Source organism: Pezoporus flaviventris, unplaced genomic scaffold (genome assembly GCF_033815535.1).
Source record: "Pezoporus flaviventris isolate CSIRO_AGI_PZ_B2104156 unplaced genomic scaffold, CSIRO_AGI_Pfla_v1 ptg000041l, whole genome shotgun sequence".
NCBI classification, from domain to species: domain Eukaryota; kingdom Metazoa; phylum Chordata; class Aves; order Psittaciformes; family Psittacidae; genus Pezoporus; species Pezoporus flaviventris.
In genome coordinates this window covers 9,613,330-9,635,814 of record NW_026892589.1, presented here as the reverse complement: position 1 = coordinate 9,635,814, position 22,485 = coordinate 9,613,330, and the positions used below count along the sequence as shown (strand labels likewise).

The following is a 22,485-nucleotide window of genomic DNA, read 5'->3' as shown; positions in this document are numbered from 1 at the left end:
AGTTTCCATCACTGCACAAGGCTGATCGGTGCACATGTTGAAAAAGGTGAAGTGACAGGTGTAGCTTTAGGCCTTTCTATATGTATTGTTCTGTGAATGTTTGTGCAGGCTACAGTAGGATGGTATAAATTACTGCTTTCTCATTAGAGCTTCCAAAACCAAGAATTCATTTATGGCTTTTGCTTTCGGTCTTAATCCCCATATTGCTGAGGTGTTTTTGAATATTTTCATGAATAAACCCAGAGAAAGTTCTCCTCCAAGGGCAGACACAAGTATGATGGGCAGAGCATCCCCTGGGATAGGAGTGGAGCAGTTCTAGTGTGAACTACCCTTTCTAGAGAGCAGAGCATTCTGAACCTAAGAAACAAGAGACAAGAAACACAAGAATCTGAAAAAAAATGGAGACAAATTTTATTGAAACTGACCAATTTTGATAAGACATTTCAATTTCACTAAATCAGCATATTCCAGTAAAAAACTGGAAAACTAGCTGATTTTGATTTGCTTTTGAAGAAGAAGGCATTTCTTTGTCTTGACAGAGGAATGGTGAGTAGTTGTGTGCAGCTCTCAGGTGCTGGCATGGGGCATGCAGCATCTGTGACCTACTTACAGCATTGAATGGAAATGGAAAAGAAAGATTTCAATTCTAAAATGTCTCATAGAAAACATCTCTCCTGAATATTTATTATATTTTTCTCTCAGTGGCTGTTCTCAAGCCAGTTTCTCTTCTTCCTGTTAAGCTTCTGATAAAGATGGAGTAGGCAACAGAAAACAAATACATGAAAAAACCCAAAGGCATAGAAATGAAAGGTGTTGTTTTGCTGCCAGTTTTATAAACTAAGGACTCTTGTGAATGTCCCCAGTGGACTCTTAGAGGCGGGCACTTGGAAGGAAAGATTATTTTGCGTAGATCATTTATAAAATGTACTTTGCTTTATTTATTCAGGTACCTCCTCATGCTTTAGTATGATTACTTACTGGTAGGCTGTTAAGCAAACCTGTGTTGTGGTTTTTTTGTGTGTGTTTGTTTTTTTAATGCATGTTGGCTTTCGCTGTGAAGATCACTGAGGTCTTGGTGTACAGGCAGAAATTTTGTATCTAACAGCTGCCTCATACTCTTTTAATCGGTAGAATTGTGGTATGAATATGTCTAATGTATTTTGTTTATGATAGATACAGATTGACTGGTAGTTTCAGACTCTACCTACAGCAGTATGTGCTTTATATTGTGCATTAGAGGGGTGGCTGATTTCTCTTACAGAGCTCTTAACGCTATTTGTCAATGTGTTGATGGGCAGCCATCCATTATCCTCTGTGCTATTTATACAGCTACTTCCATTTTGAGGAATGTTCAGGTCTTACCGTGTTAACCCCTGTTCAGGTGTGACTTGGCTTTGGTCAGTGGTGGTTTTTAAATTGTATTTTATGTTTCGAAATCATTTTGGGAAATGGGGAAACTTATTCCATTGTGTTAACAGCACTGGAAAAGTAGCTTAGTGCTGTCTGAAATCAGTCCATAAATACATTTGTATTTGAAGTTCTGAGAGTTTTAACTATAAGGGGGAAGTATTTCTAAATGTAGTGAGCATGATCTTAAACTTTGTTCAATAAACTGTATGGAGATAACAGCTGGGCTAGATTTTGCTCTTAGGCATACAACCCTGAAAGGAGATGGATAAAGCACAGAAGGTAACCCCTCTGAAAGGCAGAGGACTTGTCATTTCCTTACTCCCTCTGGTACTAATCTGCTACTGGCTTTTATATCTTATTAATTGTCAACATCCTGTTACTTGGATGAGAAAGCACAGATCCTTTCTATCTTGCTAGATATTATTTCACTCTCTGAAGTGGATTCATTCAGTTGAGTATGATTGCTCATGAAATTAAAGTAGAATTTAAAATGTAAAAGAAATTCAGGGTTCAAGATCACTGTGTTAAAGCATGTACTCTAAAATGAAGAGTAAGTCAACCTATTTATCTAAGATTATGATCGAATGTAAAGACTAAAGCAAGAGCATAAAATCTGGTTTAGAAACCTGTTTCAGCCATTAAAATATTGCTTGTTTGCTTATGCTAATGAGAGAAACATTTGAAGTGGATACTGATCTCATTCTTATAGATTGTTCCACGTAATGTTCTCAGAGGAAAGTGTAGCAAGAAAAAGTAAAAAAAAAACAGCAAGTCCAAACAAATGGCTTTTCTCTATTAAAATTTAAATTTGCGTCTGACTTTACTCAGTTGATTTGATAAAGTTATAGCTGCTCTGATGGCATCTACTGGATTTTACAAGTATGAAAATGCGAGGAGTGAAAGGAGAATAATGTGGTTTCTTATAGTGGTTGTAGTGATGCGTGGCCCAGCTTAATAACATCTTAATCCTTTTTTTTTCTAGTGTGCATAGGAAAAATGCCAGTCATTAAGTAACAGAAAACAAAAGGGTGTAAAATAAAACATGTCTATTTTAGGAAACGGTCACAAAGAGAATGTCTGTGAACTGAGTATCACCTCTTAAATCAAAACTTCACAGAGCATTTATCATTCCACAGCCTGACTTACTGTTAGTTAAATCTTCCCTTAAGCAAGGATACTCTGGGGTTCTCTGAAATGGTCTGCATTTTTTATATAGCTTTTGGGAGCTTGAGGTGATTAAATTCCTCTTTCTGTATGAAACATGAAGCAATACAAACCAATATTAATACCTAATCAATTAGGGAAGACTGCAGGGAGTATTTATAAATGGCTTGTTAATGCTTCCTTTTGCAGGAATTACCATGGGGCAGTGGGAAGAGTACACAGAAGAGAAGGGTGCCCAGCCTGTGGGACAGGCTGGAGGTCAAACTGGAGCTGGGAATTCTCCTCATGGTTAATGTATACACTGTTGCTTTCATGGGTACAGGCACTAGGGAGAGCAGGCACTCCCCTCCATTGGAGGGGATGTAAAAAGAGGATGGTAGTAATTACAGCCATTAGGCTTTGATGTTCAGGCTTGAAGCTGAGTTCTCGTGGGACTAATTCTTTCTACTGACAGAAGAGGAAGAAAATCTTCTAGTCAAGCTTCTATTAGTGGAAAATGGCTTACTGACTTAAAATAGAAATTCTTGTGTATCAAGATGAAAAAGGCATCCGATTTTTTTTCACAGGATAAATATTTTACTTATTTAATTCTTATAAAGATTCCCTGTGGGTAGGACAGACATGTACATTTTGCTGCTTACAGTGTTATTTTTGTTTTAATTGTTACTATTCTAAAATTTTACTGTGCCACAATACCTGAAACTGGTCTTTCTGTTACTCTTTTTTGTTTTATCTTATGAAAATATTAACAGCTTTAGATGGATTGTTTTGCAAGAAGACTACATCAAGGATTTAAAATAATGTTTTTACATAAGAACATTAAGTGATTGTTTTCTTCTTTCTGCCATTCTGAGGAATGCTTATCTGCTCTCTCTGTCCACAGTGTCCACTATTGTAACACAGTGACAAACCTGGGGATGAAAAGCAATTCTCATTTTCTTTCTCTGTAGATACAAGATAGCTTTCCTTGTGATATTATGGGATCATTGAGGGCCCTTTTGCTTGAGACTTTTTACATATTGAAGAATTACATTCATAGATCTTCTTAGTGACTGTCACTTCCTTCCTGCTGCTTAGAGTACGAGATAAAGACGAGAGAGAACCCGTAGTACTTTGACACTGTAGGCTCAGATCTCTTGTTGTCACTCTTTTAAGCTCTTCTATTAATAATTGTATTTAAAATATGATTAAATATTTTATACTGTTGGTTCAAAGTTAGTCACACTACAGTAAACCTTTACCTGTGCCAAGGATGGGAAGCTTGTTCTGTGTGTGTACAAATTATTTTCTTTCTATACCTTACCTGAAAAACTATGTCAAAGGCTGTGATGCCAGAAAGTTATGTTCTTGACAGCTAGTATTTCCTGTAATTGCAGCATATTCTATGTGAACACACATTTTCCTCTGAACTTACCTGCTCCCTCAGTATACCTTCTGGTTGGGTCAGGTTGTAGTATGTGGTAGTCTATGTTGTTCTATAGACTGGAACACTCTCAGCCCATCAAGGAGGATCAAAACGAAAGCAAGGTACATATTAAGGTGATCAACCATACTAACTGTTGCTCATATTTAGCCAGTGGTATTACAGCTGAAAATGTGACTTCTGCATGAGTGTAAAGGTGTCAAGTTACATTAAAGACATATTTCTTGAATTATTTCTTCACAATAGGTTGTAGTATTCGTTGTAATATAAGCATTTATCGGCAAAAAATTGTGTGAACTAAGCCTTCTAATAGGCAAAAGTTGATACAATAAGTTACAACAGTCAGTTGTTACTCAGGAACATTTTGGTAGAAGACACATTTTTTGTCTGATTTTTAAATTGATGATGCTCTGCTCTTCAGCAACTCTAGCTGATTTCTGTTATCTTTGTTGCCAAAGACAGTAGTTCATCCAACACCTTCAGTGTGTGTGGGATGATAAGACTGATGATAGTTTGCAGCTGAAGAAAGCTTAATTTCAACCCTTCCAGATGTTTTGGTATGAAGCAACAGTACATTTTGTAAAATTGTTTCTCGCAAGAGGTTTTTCGTAGCAGGAGCAGCTAGAGAAGAACTAACATTTCATTTGTATGAGCCAAGAAATTCCAGCACAGGCAGAAATTCAGAGAAGATGAATGTCAAAGCTGAAATACAAATGCAACATACTCTGGCAAGTGTCAGAAGAGGCAACAGAGGGAGAAATGGTGTAGCCACTGACTGTTACATGCTGTGGGAGGGCCTTGCATGAAGAGTAGATGCAGACTGGAAATTCTTAATGTAGCTGGTTTCCCCAAATACAGTTAAGGCAAGTGCCACTGGAAAGACTTGTTTGATTTGGAGTGGGGGGGGGGAGCCCTTTGCTAAGTTACTACTGTAGCATTGTTCCATCTCATTCCTTTGCTCCATGTGGTTCATTTTAACAAACGTAGCACTTGGGGAGTTGTCTGCTTGACCATTAAGTCTTATCTTTCCTCCCATATTATTACACTGAATCATTCAAACAGCTGCTGCTTTCCTCATTTTTTTTGACCAACTAATCTCTTGATCATTTCTCTGCTTTTGCTCTTTTACTTTCTGCAATGGATGCTGCCCAGCAGAACCCCACAATGACTTGCTCACTAGAGTGCTTAGTCAGTGAAGCTTTATCAGCTTTTCCCGTTTAATCCCATTTCATATTCTGTTACACGACTTTCTTAAATCTCCAAAATCAGGAGTCATGTAAGAGCATCATTATTCATTATTGTAAGTGCAGCCTGCGTGTCTGGGAGGTGCTCTCTTGGGTACTACTTTGGAGATGGTAAAGTGCATGGAAGAGACAGAACTCGTCTCCTCGTAACTGTTCTCCCATGATGAAAAAGTGCTGGTAGTGCTCTTGCAGCTTCAGGAGACAGAGACAAGGTTAAGGAAAATTTTCATTAAGCTTTTGATAAGGTAGTGGAGCTCCAGCCTCTAAAAGGTACCTGAACATCATCGTACTCTCTTGTCTTTTGCCTGGCCAGCAGTGTGCTGTACCCCAAGCTTTGTTTAGTATTATTACTGGTAGGAAATTAAAATGGGAGTATGACCAGTTCCTGTTTCAACACAAATATTGGTGCTACCATGAGAGAGACAAATCAATATGCAGGCAATTTATTTTTATGGCAAGTTAAGTGTTGACTAATTTATATATCGATTGAGGAAAACCAATGACTTTTGCCCTCATCTGCAGAACAAAGGTATAATTTTTCACTGGATGGACTTTGCCAGTGAAATTTAAATAAAATCTTATGAAAACTGTGACTCTTAGAGTGTACCACACTTAAACAAAAAAAAAAATCCAGGTCTTCATAATTTAGAAAGCAAAGCAAAGTTCAGTACTTTGTTATGCAAGTTAAATCTTTGCTATAAGGAATACAGGAAATCCATTGAGTTCAAATGAGAGATAAAGTTGCAGCTGATTTTTTTGTTCGTGGACAAAAATACAAGTAGTCATTACAATGATATACAGCATCTCTAACAATAAAGCAGTAGTTCTGTATTGTTAATGTTATTAGCAGAAACATTGCAGGACTTACTTTCTCATAGGAATCCATTCTGAAAACCTAGAAAAGCACAGGAACAAAAAATATAGATTTTTTTTTTTTATTAAGCACATTGAAGATTGCCTGCTATAAAAAACAGGATTGCACTGTAATAAGCTCAAATTCATAGATGGTTTCATTTCCATGTCAGAACAAACTTAAGCCTTTGGAGGCACAATACTTCCCTGTGTATCAGTCATTTGTCATGAAACAAGTCCTCAAGATTTCTTTGTAAATGAGTTATTTGCCTTTGAGGTGGATATTACAAGAGGAGTGAGGCCATCATGAAGTTATTGGATGATTTTGGAAGTATGCAAGTGAAGTTTTCTTTCAGTTTGAATTTAGTTGCTGACTTTTATTTTTTGGATATGTGGGTAACTTTATATGCCAGCTTCCACTTAGTCTATCTATAAAATTACCTCTTTCTTAAAGAAAATAACCACTGGTGACTGGAACAGAGTTATCAATCTACAGCAAAAAGCATCTGCTTTTCCTCTTACAAATTTCTGCTTGCAAGGGACAGTGCATCAGCAGTTGGAAGTCAGTCAATACCAAGCAATAAAGTTTGAAAAATCTTGCTGACTTTAAACCCCAAACTGAATCCCACAGTCATCCTATTTAACAGAACTGCAGCATCTTATGCTGCTTCACACTCTGCCTGTGATTGAACATTCGTCACAGGAGGAGAAGGGAAAATTAGAGGGTTTATATTTGATGTGATCAAATCTGGCCCAGTGATGTAGAGTTCTGTTGCAGATGTGAACACAATTTTTAAATTTGATTTGATTCCTCTTGTTTAAGCTCCTCATCAGTGACTGCATCCTCAAAGCATCCTTGCATGTGGTAGTGGATTATAGCAAGAGTTGTGCTACATTTAAGGAACTCTCAGGGTTTCTGCTATAAAACAGATTTCATTGTACAGTGTTAATACAGATATATATGTATTTAAATGTTATGAAATAAGTTACTGGAAAGCCAACATTCAGATGTTACTTGCTTTTATGTTTAAAATCATAAACAGAAATGTAAGAATAACGTACCACCAGTCTCTAATCCCCCACTGTGAACATGGGTCCTGTAAAATCTCTCTTGATGAGGTCAAGCTGTTTTGAAGTGGCAGAAATAAACTGCAGCATTTAAAATGGCAAGAAGCTGGATTTAGAACCAAAATGCCCAAATTATTTCTGACCCTATTTAAAAATATATATATATAATTTTGCCGATTGAGAACTTGAAATTCACTACAGTCAGACAGTTGGAGGGAGCGTGTTTTCAAAACTGTTTTGTAAAGAGATACATTAAATATAAAGGGTAAAATTCAAATTTAGTTACAACCAGTAGTAGAACTGCTGACTTCCATGGGGCCAAGCTTTCAGTCCTCACGCAAATGGTGATCTAATTGGCACAACTCCATTCTTCATTATTCATAACAATTTGGAGACATAGAATCAATTCCACAGAGTAAAAATGCAGATATTTTTTTGATAGTTTGTCTGTCGATTATGCTGGCAGCCAGTGGTTTTAGTGAATAGAAATCTAATGCTAATGCATTGCTGTCTCCCCATTAGTAACATCTTAAATAACCTTATAGAAGCAAAAGAAGGAAGGACTTGGCAGATATTCAGGACCCATTGACTGAACTCTAGAGAGGTTTAACTCTGTCTTCCAGACAAGGAAGACTAGCTTCCAGGCAAGTTGTTGTGGTGTTTAAGAAAGATGTTGTTGTCTGTTTCCCTTGATTTGTAATTTTGATCCATCACATTACAGCTGAGTTACGTTGTCTGGATTTATAATGGAAGTCTTACACACAGTGGTAAGCTTTAAGATCTAGGTTTCCCTACACTAATTTTCTTACTGTATTTTCACATATGGCAAGAATTAAAATAGACAAGACCCGTGTCCCTAAGTGCTGAGAATTGCTCTTAAGGCAGTTTTCTGTCTCTAATATCTTATGTGTATCTCAGAAAGGCAGAGTTTCCGCAATACCACTTGTTGTACAGTTAAGTGGGACAGTGTTATGAGGAATACAGCTCTGTGTACAAATATCTTCTGAAAATGTAAAGTTCTGTCAGCACTTACATTTAAGTAGTTAACAAGTAGAAAGCTCACTACAAAATTTCTCGCTAGGTATTTCAGCTGAGGTGCCATCTACAACTATATTTTAATCTGCTTTTTTTTTGTATTGCTTTTAGTCGTAAGGGATCTGAGTAACCTGTTGTACATTCTCTTTTAGATAGTTTGGTGTAACAGTTGCTGGTTTGTTTGTTTTTTTTTTTTGTACCAGTGGCAAGTTCAAAACATTAGGGCTAAGTGTTGAGGGAACTGAGCTACTTTCATTAATTCTGTGTGGTTTGAACTTGCTCATGCTCTTTGCCTTTTAGATTGTGGGTTCACATTTCTCACTTGCCAGTCCAAGACATTATCACATGCTTGTATTCCAAGTTCCTAGATTTCTGGCATTTCTGCCCATGTCTGTGAAACCTCTTAAGCTTGTGGGAATAATTTATATGGCATGAATGACCAATATTTAAATGCATATAAACAAATGATGCTTTACTCAGAAACTGGTAAATATACTAGATCTATTTTTGTGCTCCTGAGTTATACACTGCTGCCTTGGAAACATACGTCAAAATGCACTAAAAATGATAAGTTAATGAAAGGCTAACTGTTGTGAAGATGGGACATGTTTTTAAATGAATACATCCTTTTTCACATACTGCGGTTTAGAAAAGTGCTGTGGAAAAGCTCTAGGGTATTTGTTTTACCTCACGAATCAGTTCTGGGTTTTTTGGAGAGGGGCTGTCCAAATGAGTACAAGATCTAGAAGGATATATGGATGGTAATAGGAAAATTCAGATGTATTTGTCAAGCTTTTTGACCATGAAGCTCCTCTGTGTTGGCTGTCAGTTAAGAGGGATCTGACTAGGAATTTTTGAAAGTTGCATATTGGCATGTTGCACACATTAGACGTGAATAATGAATGCAAGGGAGTTCAGTATGGTTTTGTGGAACTAAAAAAGCTTACTTTGGGATAATGCGGATTGAAAAGTTGTCTTCAAGTTTGCTGTTCTGGTGATAATGTAGTGGACTGTTTCCAAATGAATTAATTTATAGTAAGGAAGAGGAGGATTTGAAAACTTGAGTCTACTTAATGCAAATTGATTTTTTTGTTTGTGTTTTTTTTTGTACATTTAAGTAGTAATAATTCCTATAGCAAAATGCTGTGAATATTGGTTTGTACCACTGAATGGGAAAACTACAGTATGGTCCACATTCAGAGTGGAGTTCTCACAGCCGTAACAGCAAAGTGGGGAAGACTGAAGGGGAGGTACCAGTTACACAGCCTAAGGGAGGCAAAGACTTGCTCTGCTGCTGTTGGTGAGCGTCATTAGTACAGAAATAATTCTGCCCTTTCTAATACACTCCTGAGCTTTTGCATTTAACCATCAATGACAAAACAGGGCACCTGTTAGGCAGTGGTGAGTGTGAGCTGCCTGTGAATTTCCACAGTGGGGTTTCTTCTAAAGCAAACCCACAGCCACCTGATACTGTATTGTGGCTGTGACCATGCTTATTACAAGGCAGCTCTATGCTAAGTATAGGCTGCATTACAGTAATAGCACCAGTCTTAAACAATGCTTGTATTCAGCTCACACAATGTAAATAAAAACTTTGGCTTAGAAGAGAATGCTAATTTTAGCTTAGTAATGGCAGAGGAGTCATACTTCAGAGAAATCTGTGGATGGTAATTTCTGGGTTTGCTTATTTCCCTCCCCACTGCTTGTTACACCAGGCATTTGAGCTTGACTCCCTCTGCTTTGCAGTAGAGCTGGTAGATAATGATATTAACAGCTAGTAATAGAAGCTTGGAGTTGTGTTTTTTCATTAACAGGAAATGTGCAGATGATAAGAAGGGATTTTCCCTTTTTTAGGTGTTTGGTTTGTGTTTGGGGATTTTTTTTGTTAAAATATAGCACACACACACACACACATGTTCCCCCCCACCCCAAAACCCTTCCGGTAGAGTCCTTCCCAACTCTGCAGTGACTTGCAGTGTGTGCCAGTAATCTTGATCTGTTCTAGCTATCATGCTATTATTTAATGACTAACATATGTTTTGAAGGGGAAAGTGCACTGTAGATGAAGGCAGGGTTTATGTGATAATGCTTTTAAGTATGACAACCAGAGCATCACAATTTAGCAAAGAGAGTAAAGCAACATGTTTTACAGGCATTAGTCATGTGATTTCAATCAAGCACATTGTCATATACTTTGCTGAAGTCGAGTATTATTTAGTGCTAAACAAGAAAAGATAGATGATGTAAAAATCATAGACAAATCCCATGAACAAATAAAATGAAATAGAAATTTAATTTGCAGTGTATTAAAACTGAATGAATTTAAAGTTCTATTTTAGAATATTAACCTCTTAGAAAATGAGGGGAAAAAGAAAAATTAGAAAGGAGAATGCAAGGATTTTTTTTGAAGTCTTTTTTTTTTCTCTTTTGAGAATTATTTTCCTCAGTATTGGACTTTGATGTTTCTCTTATTTGTTATTCAAATGGAGATGCTTTATGTATAAAACTAATGCAGGAGGCCACAGAATGTTTTTTTTTATAAAGGTAAGCTTGGAAATATTTGTGAGGATAAGTGTAGAAAGTCATGTCTCAGAGGCACAGATATTTTTAGTAAAATGTTGGTTGATTTCAGAGAAATAAGTTGCAGTATTAGTTCAAATAAACACTCAAGTTTCATTAGAAGTCGGTGCGAAAAGCCTCTGTAAGATCTGGTACTTTTGCAGTGAGCCAATGTAGGGTGGACACTTTCATAGTCTCTCTGTGGATGTAAGATAGAGAACGCATAAACTGAACACTCAAGGAGTTTTTTAATTAATAAAGTCACGAGGGAAAAAATATCCTGTGGCACATAAGACTGGTCATGTTAAACTGTGTGTGAATTATGCCGCTCTTTGACAACAATTTTATAATAGACTTTTTATTAGCCTAAAGACGTTTTAAATAATGTCAATAGTGGTAATTGCAGAGCACTGCTGTCTGGATTTTTCATTCCTTGTTTCTGTCTGCTGTGATAATTGATATCAAATATGTCTTGCAACAGAATAAATCTGGAGAAAGCACCAGACACACCAGGGACTTTGGTTTTCCTGAGAAATGTTTATAATTATTCGTTTAAGCTGCTGAAATCTTACTGGTTCCCACTTGCTATTGGTGATGACAATTCTATCCTCAGTAAGTTGTGGAATCTCAGATTTGGGAGAAAGCTGCTTTTTTTTTTTGGTGGGTTTTTCCTGCTTCAACCTAAAAATAAATTTTATTGATTTTTCATCTGGCAGACAAATGATAATTTTTTTTAGGAGTACTGCTTAGGCTGTCAGAACTGGATCCATTTGTCTTTGTCAAGAAAGTCAGCCTTTCAATGTAATGTGATTAATTATGCATTCCAACTAATTAAAAGGCTAAAAGAGTATTGAATTTTTATTCTAATCTCTGATTTCTCAGTTTAATATCTATGTAATGGTTGTGTTGTAACTAATGCAAAATTTTCCCCCTTGTCAGTGTTGAAGGCCTGATTTCCATTGATTTCAATATATAAAACTGTTGTGATGATCTCTTTTCTAGTCCAACAGTCTTGTTTGTTCTTGCTCAAGCTGCAGAGAAAACATGGCTATAGAAACTGGCTAAACATTTAGTTGGGTGCAGGTTCTCAGATGGAGTCCATCAGCAGGAGTTCACAGAAGTTAATAAAACAGTGCCAGTTTGTACTAACTGAGGGCACCTCCTCCAGGAAAGACATTCTCAGACCCTGCCACAGAGGATTCCAGAGCCTTCTGTAACAGCCATTGTACTTTCAGAACCTGCTCAAATTTGCAAAAACAGGACTACTGCAAACCTGTTGAACACTAGCAGTAAAAGCATTCCAGACCATTGTTTCAGGCTGGCATATAAAAACTTTGATACTTAAAACTAACTCTTAAACCAAAGTTGTTTGATGAATGGCAGAACACACTTAGAGAGGAGCTCAGTGTTCCCTTTCTTGGTCCTGTGAATGCAGTGTTGAGTCCTCCTAAACTGACACCAAGGAACTATGACAGCTTCATGCATTTCTGCTTTGCAAAGCAGTTGGGCTCTGTGTAAATTCCTTCAAGGAACAGAAATATTTACACTGAAAATCTGCCAAGAGTTAGACAAAGTGTTAGTGAGGGTGAGAGAGGTGTGGGCAAAGGAGGAAAACCATCCAGGGAATAATTTAATATAGCAAGAGAAAATAGAGCACAAACAGCATTTCTGTTTCAGAGAAGCATTACTTTGCTCTTGGGAACAGTTACCCACTGTGAGGGAAATAGGCATGAATTCAGCCTCCTCTGCAGGACTGAGTTCTCTTGCAAATGGCCGAGTGCTGTCAGCTCATTCACTTCAGAGCTTTCCATGTGATAAGGTGAGGTTAACTTTTAATCTTTTGGGTCAAAGCTTTTACTAAGTGAGCTTGAGCTAGATACTGAAGGCCCATTTATTACTGCATTCATAGCCAGACTGGTAGGAGCAGTGAAGGTGTGTACCCGTACACAGATGTGAGGACGCTTCTCAATGCGGCCACCTGCTTTACACGTGCAGGTTTCTGTTTCGAGTTGGAGCCAGTGTGCACAGCTGCAGCACCAAGCACAGGTCTCTGGCACTGAAATTCCTGCCCTTAAATCCCAACTAGGCATACGTAATTTGTCTAGCAGGGATTTTTCTGCCTTATTTTCTTTTGTTGATTTCTCTTTAGCCTTAATGGGAATGACCAGTTGGGAGGAGTGAAATAGATTGTTATTCAGTATACAGGTCTCACACAATCCCTTGAGGGCTGGTAATGGAGGAAGCAATGGAGGGAAGCATGGAGGGAACAAGCTCCTTATAAATGTGTTATTAAGCCTGGTAATTTTTTTTTAAGATATGTATAACTTCACATGTATCTAACCACCTTGGAGTATGTGATGTCACTTTAAATCATGAATTTCTTGGCTGACCACATAAACATCAAACCCAAGTATACCCCGTGAACCTCAAACCTGATGGAATGATAGATATACTTGCAGTAGAATTTGTAGAAAGAATTGTAGAGACTTAGTGCTTTTTTGTAGTAAAGTCTATACCCAAAGGAAGGAAAGCACAAGTTGACTGTAGTGTATTTTGTTTTGTTGTATATTTCCTTTTTTCTAACTGTTGATTAGCTTTTTACTTCCCTCAACTTGGCTATTTTGTATACCCTAGAACTAGATTTACATATTTTAACTCATTCGCTGTCTATCTCTTGAGCAAAGTTAGACCTAGTAAGTATTAGATAGGAGAATGGTATCCTTACACTTAAGGAAAAAAAAAGTAGTTTGCTTCCTGCAACTGTCACTGGGCCAGCAGAAAATAAGTGTACTGGCAAGAGTATTCAGCAGAGCAGCAACTTCTAAGTGGTTACTAAAGAGCGTTCCTGGAAGGCAGACTCCGAAAAGCCAAATTTTGAACTGTGGCTCTTGACTTAAAATTGTGCTACTTCAGTGAATTCACTAATCCATGAATTTGGGGATCACCAAAAGTACTTGATGGCTTGAATTATACATGCTGTTGAAATGCTCAGAAGAGATGTATATTCTGAAAACCCATACAGTAAAAAAACTCCATAAGATGCAGCCAAATCGTGAATGTAAAAGGAAAGATCTACTGGGTAACTTGCTCATTGCTTCTGGGAAACATCCCAAATTGGTTTCCTTCATTATGCCTTAAGTTCAAACGTGGTGGCTGACCAAGCCATGATCCTTTGATGCTGTTTAGATCTTGCACTGCCATCCTGCTGTCCCTTGTATTAGGGGAAGCAGAGTCCATGGAGGCTCCTTATCCTATCTGAGAAGAACTAACAAGATTTTCTTGCTTGGTGTTGGAAAGATATTATTTATATAATAATGATCTTAATGAATGTAGAAGTATACTGTAAAGCAGAGGTACAGTGTATTACGGAAAGGCAACTTTTCCGGTAGTCCCACTTATCTAAACTAGATGCAACATCTTCAAGTTACAAAGTAAGCAGAAAGGCTGAGTTTTGCATTTCTTGCAAGCTGTGACTTTTTTTCCTTGGTATCAGGTATTTCATAAGTGTTTTGTACTCATTTGCCTGATTCTATCTTCACTAATGCCAAACCCCACAGAGATTTAATGGATTAAATACAGTGATCAGTTGTATAAAGGCAATTAATACAATGACTTTGTACCAGCACTACTTCTAAAAGCTGCTTTTCACTTACGTTTTCTGGTTGCACACTTCATCCCTGTCTTTGCTGGTGTGCAAGTCTTGTAGAACATAATTTTAATTAATACTTTATACCTATACTTCTGTGTCTGTCTTATGGTATTTTATTTTAGATCATCATTTTTGTGCCATAGCTTTTTGCATTGACTTCTGCATCCTGTATCTATCCTAGTGCTAGCAAAGAGTTAGCTTATGAATTGTATGTTATTAAGCCAAAATGTTAGGGGTCTGTTGTCTGCCCTTCATCTATTTTGAAGGGCAGCAAAAGCTCTTATTGGACCTTCCAGTGGTCCAGAGGTAGGAAGAATAGTCCAGTGACTGGGACATGGAGTTTCACTGACTGCTGTTCCAGTGAGTCCCTATAGCAAATCAGAAAATGTGTAGGGCAAGATCCATAAAAGCATTTGACTCTCCAGCTGCCCTCTGTTTGAATGAAGCTTGCACCCTGTTTGCAGCTGAAGACCCTGGTGAGGATGTGTTAGCATAACACTTATGTATTTTAACATCCTATACAGCTGACATCCCTGTTAGCTCAACATTCCACACTATTTGTATCATCAAGAAGAGATGTTAGCTCTTCCAGGATATAATCCATCTCATGCCAAAGTGTTTCTTGATGATATGTTTTCTGAATTACTCTTATTTGTCTCCACTGATATGAAGGGAAACTGGTGTGATCAACATTTAGGTTTGTTCATCTAAAACCCACCTGATGTGTGTTACTGCACAGTCACTCTGATCAGCACTCCTGAGGAATTTCCCTGCTGTGGACAATACGGTGAGGGGAGCACCAGAGATGCATTAAAGAACTGAAAGTATTATTTGTGCTTAGTGTAAAGACTGTACAGATGAGATATAAAGATTTATATTTGTAATGATTGAAGGTTGGATTACTTGCTGAGAAATTCCCCCTTTTTGGATTTTCTGTAGTATGCACAGTTTAAACCTAATGAATGCATTTAGAAAGATGGAGAAAAAAAATTTGAAAGGCAAAGGTACTGAGACTATCAAAGTCCTGTATTTTTCCTCATGTTCTTTCTTGCATGATTGAATCAATTTTTGTATGTTTTGATGACATCACAAATGTGATATTTCAGCCCAGAGCTATAGAGCTCTAAAAACAAAAATGTGTCTTGGAACCACTGATGCATCACTGACAAGGCTGGAGCTTCCATACTAATGGGAAATGAAGACAACCCCTGCATTCAGATTGTTTCAGTGTGAGCTACAGTCTCTCATTTGTCTGTGACATTCCCTCATAGCACTGGGTTTCTGAGCAAGAGATGAAGTTATATTACCTACCTGTAGTTTGGGCTAAGTTACAGTATTCACAATATAGTATTGCTTCAGTTACATAACTCTTGATGAGTGGAGCAGGGCTTGGATGCTGCTTTCCTCCCCACATGAAAGGACCAGGTAGGAACCACACTGCACCTACGCTCAGCTTGGTTCCCCTTTTGCACTGGGTGAGCCTGGGTTGGTGCAGATGCATTTGTGTAATATTCACTTGGGAGGAAGCTCAGGCACGTTTGGTTTAGGAATATGAGGGACAATATAGATCTCAGTATTTTGCATTTTATACACAATACCTCCTTCTATCACAGTGTCTGACAACTCCAAGAAAACATGGTCTAAAAATAAAGATAAATTTCAGAGTGCTTGAAAAACATAACTGTGCAGCTGAAATGTATGCTCTGAGGAGAATCTAAGTATCTTATATCTTAAGAATTAAGTATACTTAGGTATATTCGAGTATACTCTTTTTAATTTAGTCCAGGCTTGAGAGTATGACAAAACCAGCTGCAGCTTTGGTACCTGTTGATGAAATATGGTGTTTTATTGTTCCTCTTACTGGCAGTAAGACAGATGTGATAGAATATTTTTTGCTGCTATGGTTGTATTATGATCAGTATGCACGAGCATTCTGCTCTGTCCCTCTCTGTCTTCTGGCTTGGCTCCATCCCTCCTGAGGAGGAATACACTAGGTGACACTGAGGATGAAGGCTGCAAAGGGAGGCAATTCTCCATGCAGCTCTTGCAGAGGAAAGAGATGGCTCTGGCTGCCATCCTAGCTGGCCTGTGGCTGATGTGCAGCTCAGTAATTTATGCCACAGTGATAATATGTTGTAGTGCCAGTAACTTTTTATAACACTCATAAAATTCCTTAGTCCTGTGGGGAAACATTCCTCCAGTGTGGGCAGGAAAACAATCACTTTCAGATGTCAGTGTAGACTTTTACACTGAGATGTTGCCAACTACGTATTAAGGTGACCAAATTTTCTAGGCACCAAGTCAAGGAGAAGTAGTTTTGGAGAGATGGAAGGAGGCGGCATGTAGACCCCACCTGGGGTATCATACAAGCCTTCAGGCAAGCCAGGACTCCACTCCTATTTCTCACCATCTACCACCTACTCCTCTGTTGTATCTTGAAAGTTGGATACTAAATGACTATCAAATAACCATCACAACCTGCTGTGTTATTTCATTTAAAGTCACTTTGGTTTATAATTTAATCCTTGCCCTGCATTCCTTTGATATAATCTGTGTAAGTATTTTCCAGGGTTCATTCTGTCCTACTCATGCTAGCTACAAAAACTCCAGACTTTAAGAAAATGTTAGCAATGAGGCAGCGCCTTCCAACACGGCTGTGCCTGCTGCTGCCAGGCCAGGCTAGGCTGGGGAAGGAATGTGCTTGGTGGAGAACACCAGGCAGGGGAGATGATTTTTTTTCCTGAAAATGTTATCACAGGAGATGTGCGTTGAATAAACTAAACACAGCTCAAATAACACATCTGCTTCACTGTTCCAGTTCTGGGTGGATCAACTAGTAATAATTGCCTTCAGGAAAAGATACTGGCATAGCTAAATCTGCAGTACCCTGTTTGTGCTGTGTTTTTCTTTATGGACAGAAAGTCTCTTTTGAAATCCTTTTTGTTTCCTACTATAACGGAGAAAAAGCCATTTGTGAAAACTTAAGATATTTTTGCAGAAAGCTTTTAGAGGCAAAGGTGTCTGCTTGCTCTTAAGGTTCAGTCACTCTTGAAACTTGCTCTCATGCTTTCATTTTAGTTAAATTTTTAAGGTGTTCATAAGTTTTATGTTTCCTAACATTCTGCTGAGTGAATTCCTGTTTTTGCACTGTCGTGGTTTAAACCCAGTCAGGTAATTCGTTCACTCACTTCCCCCCCTTTCGTGCCCTCCCCCTGCTCCCGGAGGGACGGAGAGGAGAATCGAAAAGAATGCAACTCCCACGGGTTGAGATAAGAACAGTTTAGTAACTAAGGTATAACACAAATCACTACTGCTACCACCAATGATAATAATGATAAAGGAAATAACAAGGGAAGAGAATACAACACCTCAGCACCAGCTGACCGATAACTCGGCCCCCAAGCCCGACCAAGCTCCGACCGATACCTCCTCCAACCCTGCAGTCTCCCAGCCCTTCCGGCTAACTCCCAGTTACATCCTGGGCATGACGTGCTGTGGTATGGAATAGCTCTTTGGTCAGTTTGGGTCAGGTGTCCTGTCTCTGCTTCCTCCCGGCTTCCCCTCCTCCCTGGCAGAGCATGAGGCTCACAAAGTCCTTGGCCAAACCAAAACATCTCTATCAGTTCTGTTCCCAGGCCGAAAGTCAAAACACAGCACTGCACCAGCTACCAAGGAGGAGAAACATGACTGCTACTGCTGAACCCAGGACATGCACCTAAGAAATAAATGATTATGATCTTATTGCAGTAACAGATATGCTTATTCCTACAATTAAGTTTCAAAATAAGAAGCAATTTTAGACTGTAAGCCTACCTGTGCTTAATGTCTCCTATCTAACTAGTACCTTGAAGAGTTGCAGTCTTGATTCCAAGATTTAAAGAAAATCTTCATTTCATCTACTGGGTTTGATCAAAGATGGTGGGAGGTCTGTGTTTGGCTTCAGAGGATTGGATTTAAGCTGTTATGGACACATAGCTTTTGAAACTAATGCAGTTAAGATCCATGAAAGAGAATTGATATCTAGACATAAAATATATTAAGGATTATGGAATTGAGAAAGCTTTTTCAGTGTCAGTTGCATAGACCAGTACTCAAATAATGCAGCTAGTATTCCTATTTTGTTACTTAAACATATCAATTCCTCACAGTTAATGTAACTACAGATTACACGTATCTCCTTAGTAGTATAATGGCTTCTCTCTGTTAATGGCATTTGCAACAGCAATGTCCTTGTGAAAAACCTTGTAATACACTGTGCTTTGATTTTAATTCAAGTTTGAGTAACCTTCATCTTCTAAAAATCATGAATAAGTAAGATATGCAAGATGTTAATTTGAAATAGAAATAACATAATTTTAGCATCATTTGGTTAAAGATACATGTACGTAATTTTGTATGGTGACAAGATTTGAGCTGGTAACTGGTCGGATTATTTTTTTTTCAAACAAAATACGTGCATAAGGTAACTGCTACCGGACCCCAATTAGCATGCTTACTTAATTTGCATTCATAGATAGGATATTACTAGCAAGCCATTATGCTGGAATCTCTAAGCAGTGAAAAACTTGACAAAGCAGACAAAAACTTGATTTATTAATAAGTTTTTACGTTCCAGTACTGCTGGCATTAATTTTTTTTAGACAACAAAAGCAAATTAAAAAAAAATATTTTTTTCCTACAGATGCTATCGATTGGAACTAGGTCAGGAAACAGCAAGTCATAAGGCTGTTAAGTTCCTTGAACGTGTTCATTGTGAATGGCCATTGTGCAGAGGCAGTCACTCAAATGTAAATTAAACCCAGATCTTCTCCAAAAAGTGCCTTGCCTAAAATACAGTATGAGCAGAAACAAGATGCTGCTAAAAAATGACTGTCCCAAAGGGAATGACATAGGAATAGACTTAAACATGTCAAAGAATTTCCTGAAGCTGGGAGTCCTGTATTTGACATTTGTGGATGTAAAAATACAGCAGAGGTGGAAATTGGACTGAAAATTTGGACTGGGGGTATTTTTAGCCAAACTTTACAACAACTCTGTAAAGAGCCCATTTTACTGTGAACAACGTTCCATGTTAATAGTAGAATTGCATAAGAGACCAAATGGATCTTAATCCTCTAAATTCTTGTGTGAGATAGAGGAAGAGGATTTTCTCTGGTTGTGTGTGGATAAAGCATTGGCCTAAGATCTTTGTTCTGTAAAATGTAGAGTTTCTCATCAAACCTGACAGCTGTTGCTTGTGAAGAAACAAGAGCATTGTAAAGTCTGTCTTAGGAGAAATAAATAAAATGCAGATGCTAAATTAGAAAAATACCTTTAAAGTTATATCAGTTGCAAAAGAAAGCGAGAAACTCCCTTCCAGGAATGTTCTTCATGGCGGGTGGTAGCACACACTGTGTGCTGTCAAAATAGGTTCTTGGAGCGGGAGGTGTAAACACAGGCTGGTGAGTCAGCCCCATGTCTGATGGTATGAATCCGTGCTCCCTCCAGCTAGAGCTGCCACTTAGGAAATGCCTCAGCTATTGTTTGCCATTTGCCACTTCTGCTACAGTGTAGTAGGAGACAGAGACCAGCTCCAGCTCTTCTTTAAGCTGCTCTAAAAATGGGAGCATGTATCCAGTTTAGAGAAAAGATCAGGTCAGACATTATTTTCTGATGAGATACCCGTTAATGGTTGTGCCTCACCTTACATGGACATAATACACTTATAATGTGAATATGTATTTCCCCAAATTTACTGTGATCTAAAGCATGTTGTTAAAAGGGTTTTTTTGACCTGCTTAAATGACCTGATACAGACTTTGGCAGTAGAGTGATTGCATGAGAATTAGGTCTTTCCAATTAGTTCTTCAAAGTCATCAAGGTTCCTTGGGATGAATCTGTAAAACAAAGCACTTTTCCCTGTGATATAATCCTGCCTTTTTTACATGCTTCTTGGACCACCCGCTGTGGCTAGAGAGTTAGATTCTTAGATGGTGTATTGGAACTGCTGTCAGATTGGGCTAGAACATCTGGAAGAAAAAGGCCCCTGGATAATAATTACCCATTCCATATTGTTCTTTGTTTTCCACCCGTTTGAATTCTAAGGAGAGATCATCTCAAAAGGTATAAAGGATTTTAAGACTTGCAGTGGTGCAGACATTTCACGATGGTTCCAGGATGTTCAGTCTCAGGAGCCTCTTTGTTGAATGTTGGTTGGCAACAAAAATTGTAAGGTGGGTTTGTTTGTGTTTTTTGTTTGTTTTTTTTTTTATTGGTTTGAGGGTGAGTAATTAAATACAAAGCTGGGAAAATAGGAGGAAGCATGCAGCCTGGATTATGGTGTGGAAGCAGTATTTATAAGTGCTGCAGTTCTTACTTAGTCTCTTAGGGTATATGAATCTCTTGACTTTCCAAATGGGCTCTAAAACATCAGCTGCTTCTTTGTTTATCATCTATATTGTTCATCCTTCAGGTCGGAAGGGAAAACAATGAAGGCAACTTTTCTTCAGCCCTTTTTAGTCTGGCCAAGTTCTGCCTTGTCTAGCCCTTGCCGTGAGAGGGACTTCTCAGCTTGCCTTGAGAAGCAAACCCAGGAAGTATAACTCAAGGATGTCACAAAAAGGCATCCTGACTAGCAGTAACTTCAGTGTCTAGCACTCACCCACAGGCTTTACCTTATTCCAAAAGTGTCACTGACCCTGCTCCAAGCTCTTCTTTTTATTGTTTTTTTTTTTTGATCCAGGTGCCAAAAAACTGGCAGTTTTGTGTAATATGTGGATATATCCACACAACAATTCTTCACCTGCAGATGAGAGGACATCCATCATTTTTCATTTTACTTCAGGCCAAAACTCTAACTAGCTGTGGCAGAAATTCACAAAATACCAGTCTCTGTTTCCACTTGGTAAGAAGAGGTACTTAGGCGAGGAGGGCCTGTCTGCATCTCCTGAAATGTGCAGTCATAGGGGCTGTGGGACCCAGCTCCGGGAACTGCAGAAATCAGGTTTGTGATGAAGGTATTAGGGGCCTGGTGCAAGGAAAGAACTGAAAATATTTGCAAATATAGATGTCAGTTGTTCACTCAGTCATCTCTTTTCTTGTGGCAGAACAGAATGCAGTCTGTTTCGTACATTAAAGTGCCTGTTCCCAAGGCACCTCACTCCTTTGTTTATAAGGCAGAGCACATCTGCAGAGCTATACTGGCCCCCAGATAGCATGATTTCATCAGGAGTGGTGGAGAAAGGCCAAATGGGCACTCTTGTTTTGCAGTCAGCCTGTGACTTTCCTCTTGTAGACCAGTGAATTCAGCTCTCCCAGGCAGGGTACAGGTTAGTTCTTTACAGTTTCTCATGAAGTGTTTCTCATTTGACACAACCAGCCACTTTCAATTACATCAGCACCTGCTGTTCAGAGCACAACAGCAAATACACTTCAGAGAAAAAGATGAGCAATAGCCTGTCATGTAGAAAGTGTATTTGCTTCTTTACATTTCTCCATGCGCTAAAATATTTTTTGAGGGGATGGTTTCTGTCATTACAAATTATAAATGATTTCAGGGTATTTCTTAGGAATGCTTCTTTAGACAAATGGGTTGTCTGCTTATGCTGAAGTAATTTGTATGTCCAGAATACATTCATACTATTGAGAGTGCTTCCATAAAAACCTTTGCATCACAGTTTTGAAGGAGATTGATGACAGATTTTGTCTTTCATGAGTTTTATCTCAGCATACTAAGAACTTATCTATTTGTTACTTCTGTTTTCCATATTGTCACATGTGAACATAGTGATAAACAAGGACAGCAAAATCCACAGTAGCCAATTCACTACTGCCTGCAGGAGTCATTTACATTTGTGAAGAGGGGATGTAAAACACGGTACCCTTGTGTGCACAAATGCTGTGTCTGGGTTTTATGGATGTAAACAATGGCACGTAGAGTATGATTTTCAGAAATGTTCTGTATTGGTTTGACTTCTCTCAGACCTGTGCTGATAAATATGGAAAATCTCTTTTTGGTGAAAAGTAGAGAATTTGGACCATATCTCTTATGTTTCTTCTTCCATTCCTCCCTTTGGATAAAGTAAGCTGGAGAAATATCTGGG

General features: G+C 38.3%; 1 protein-coding gene across 3 annotated transcripts in view; it reads left to right on the top strand.

Annotated features, from left to right (window-relative positions):
- The window catches only part of ADGRD1 (adhesion G protein-coupled receptor D1), a 140,557-nt gene that overhangs the window by 27,228 nt on the left and 90,844 nt on the right, over positions 1-22,485 (top strand). The window lies entirely within an intron of this gene.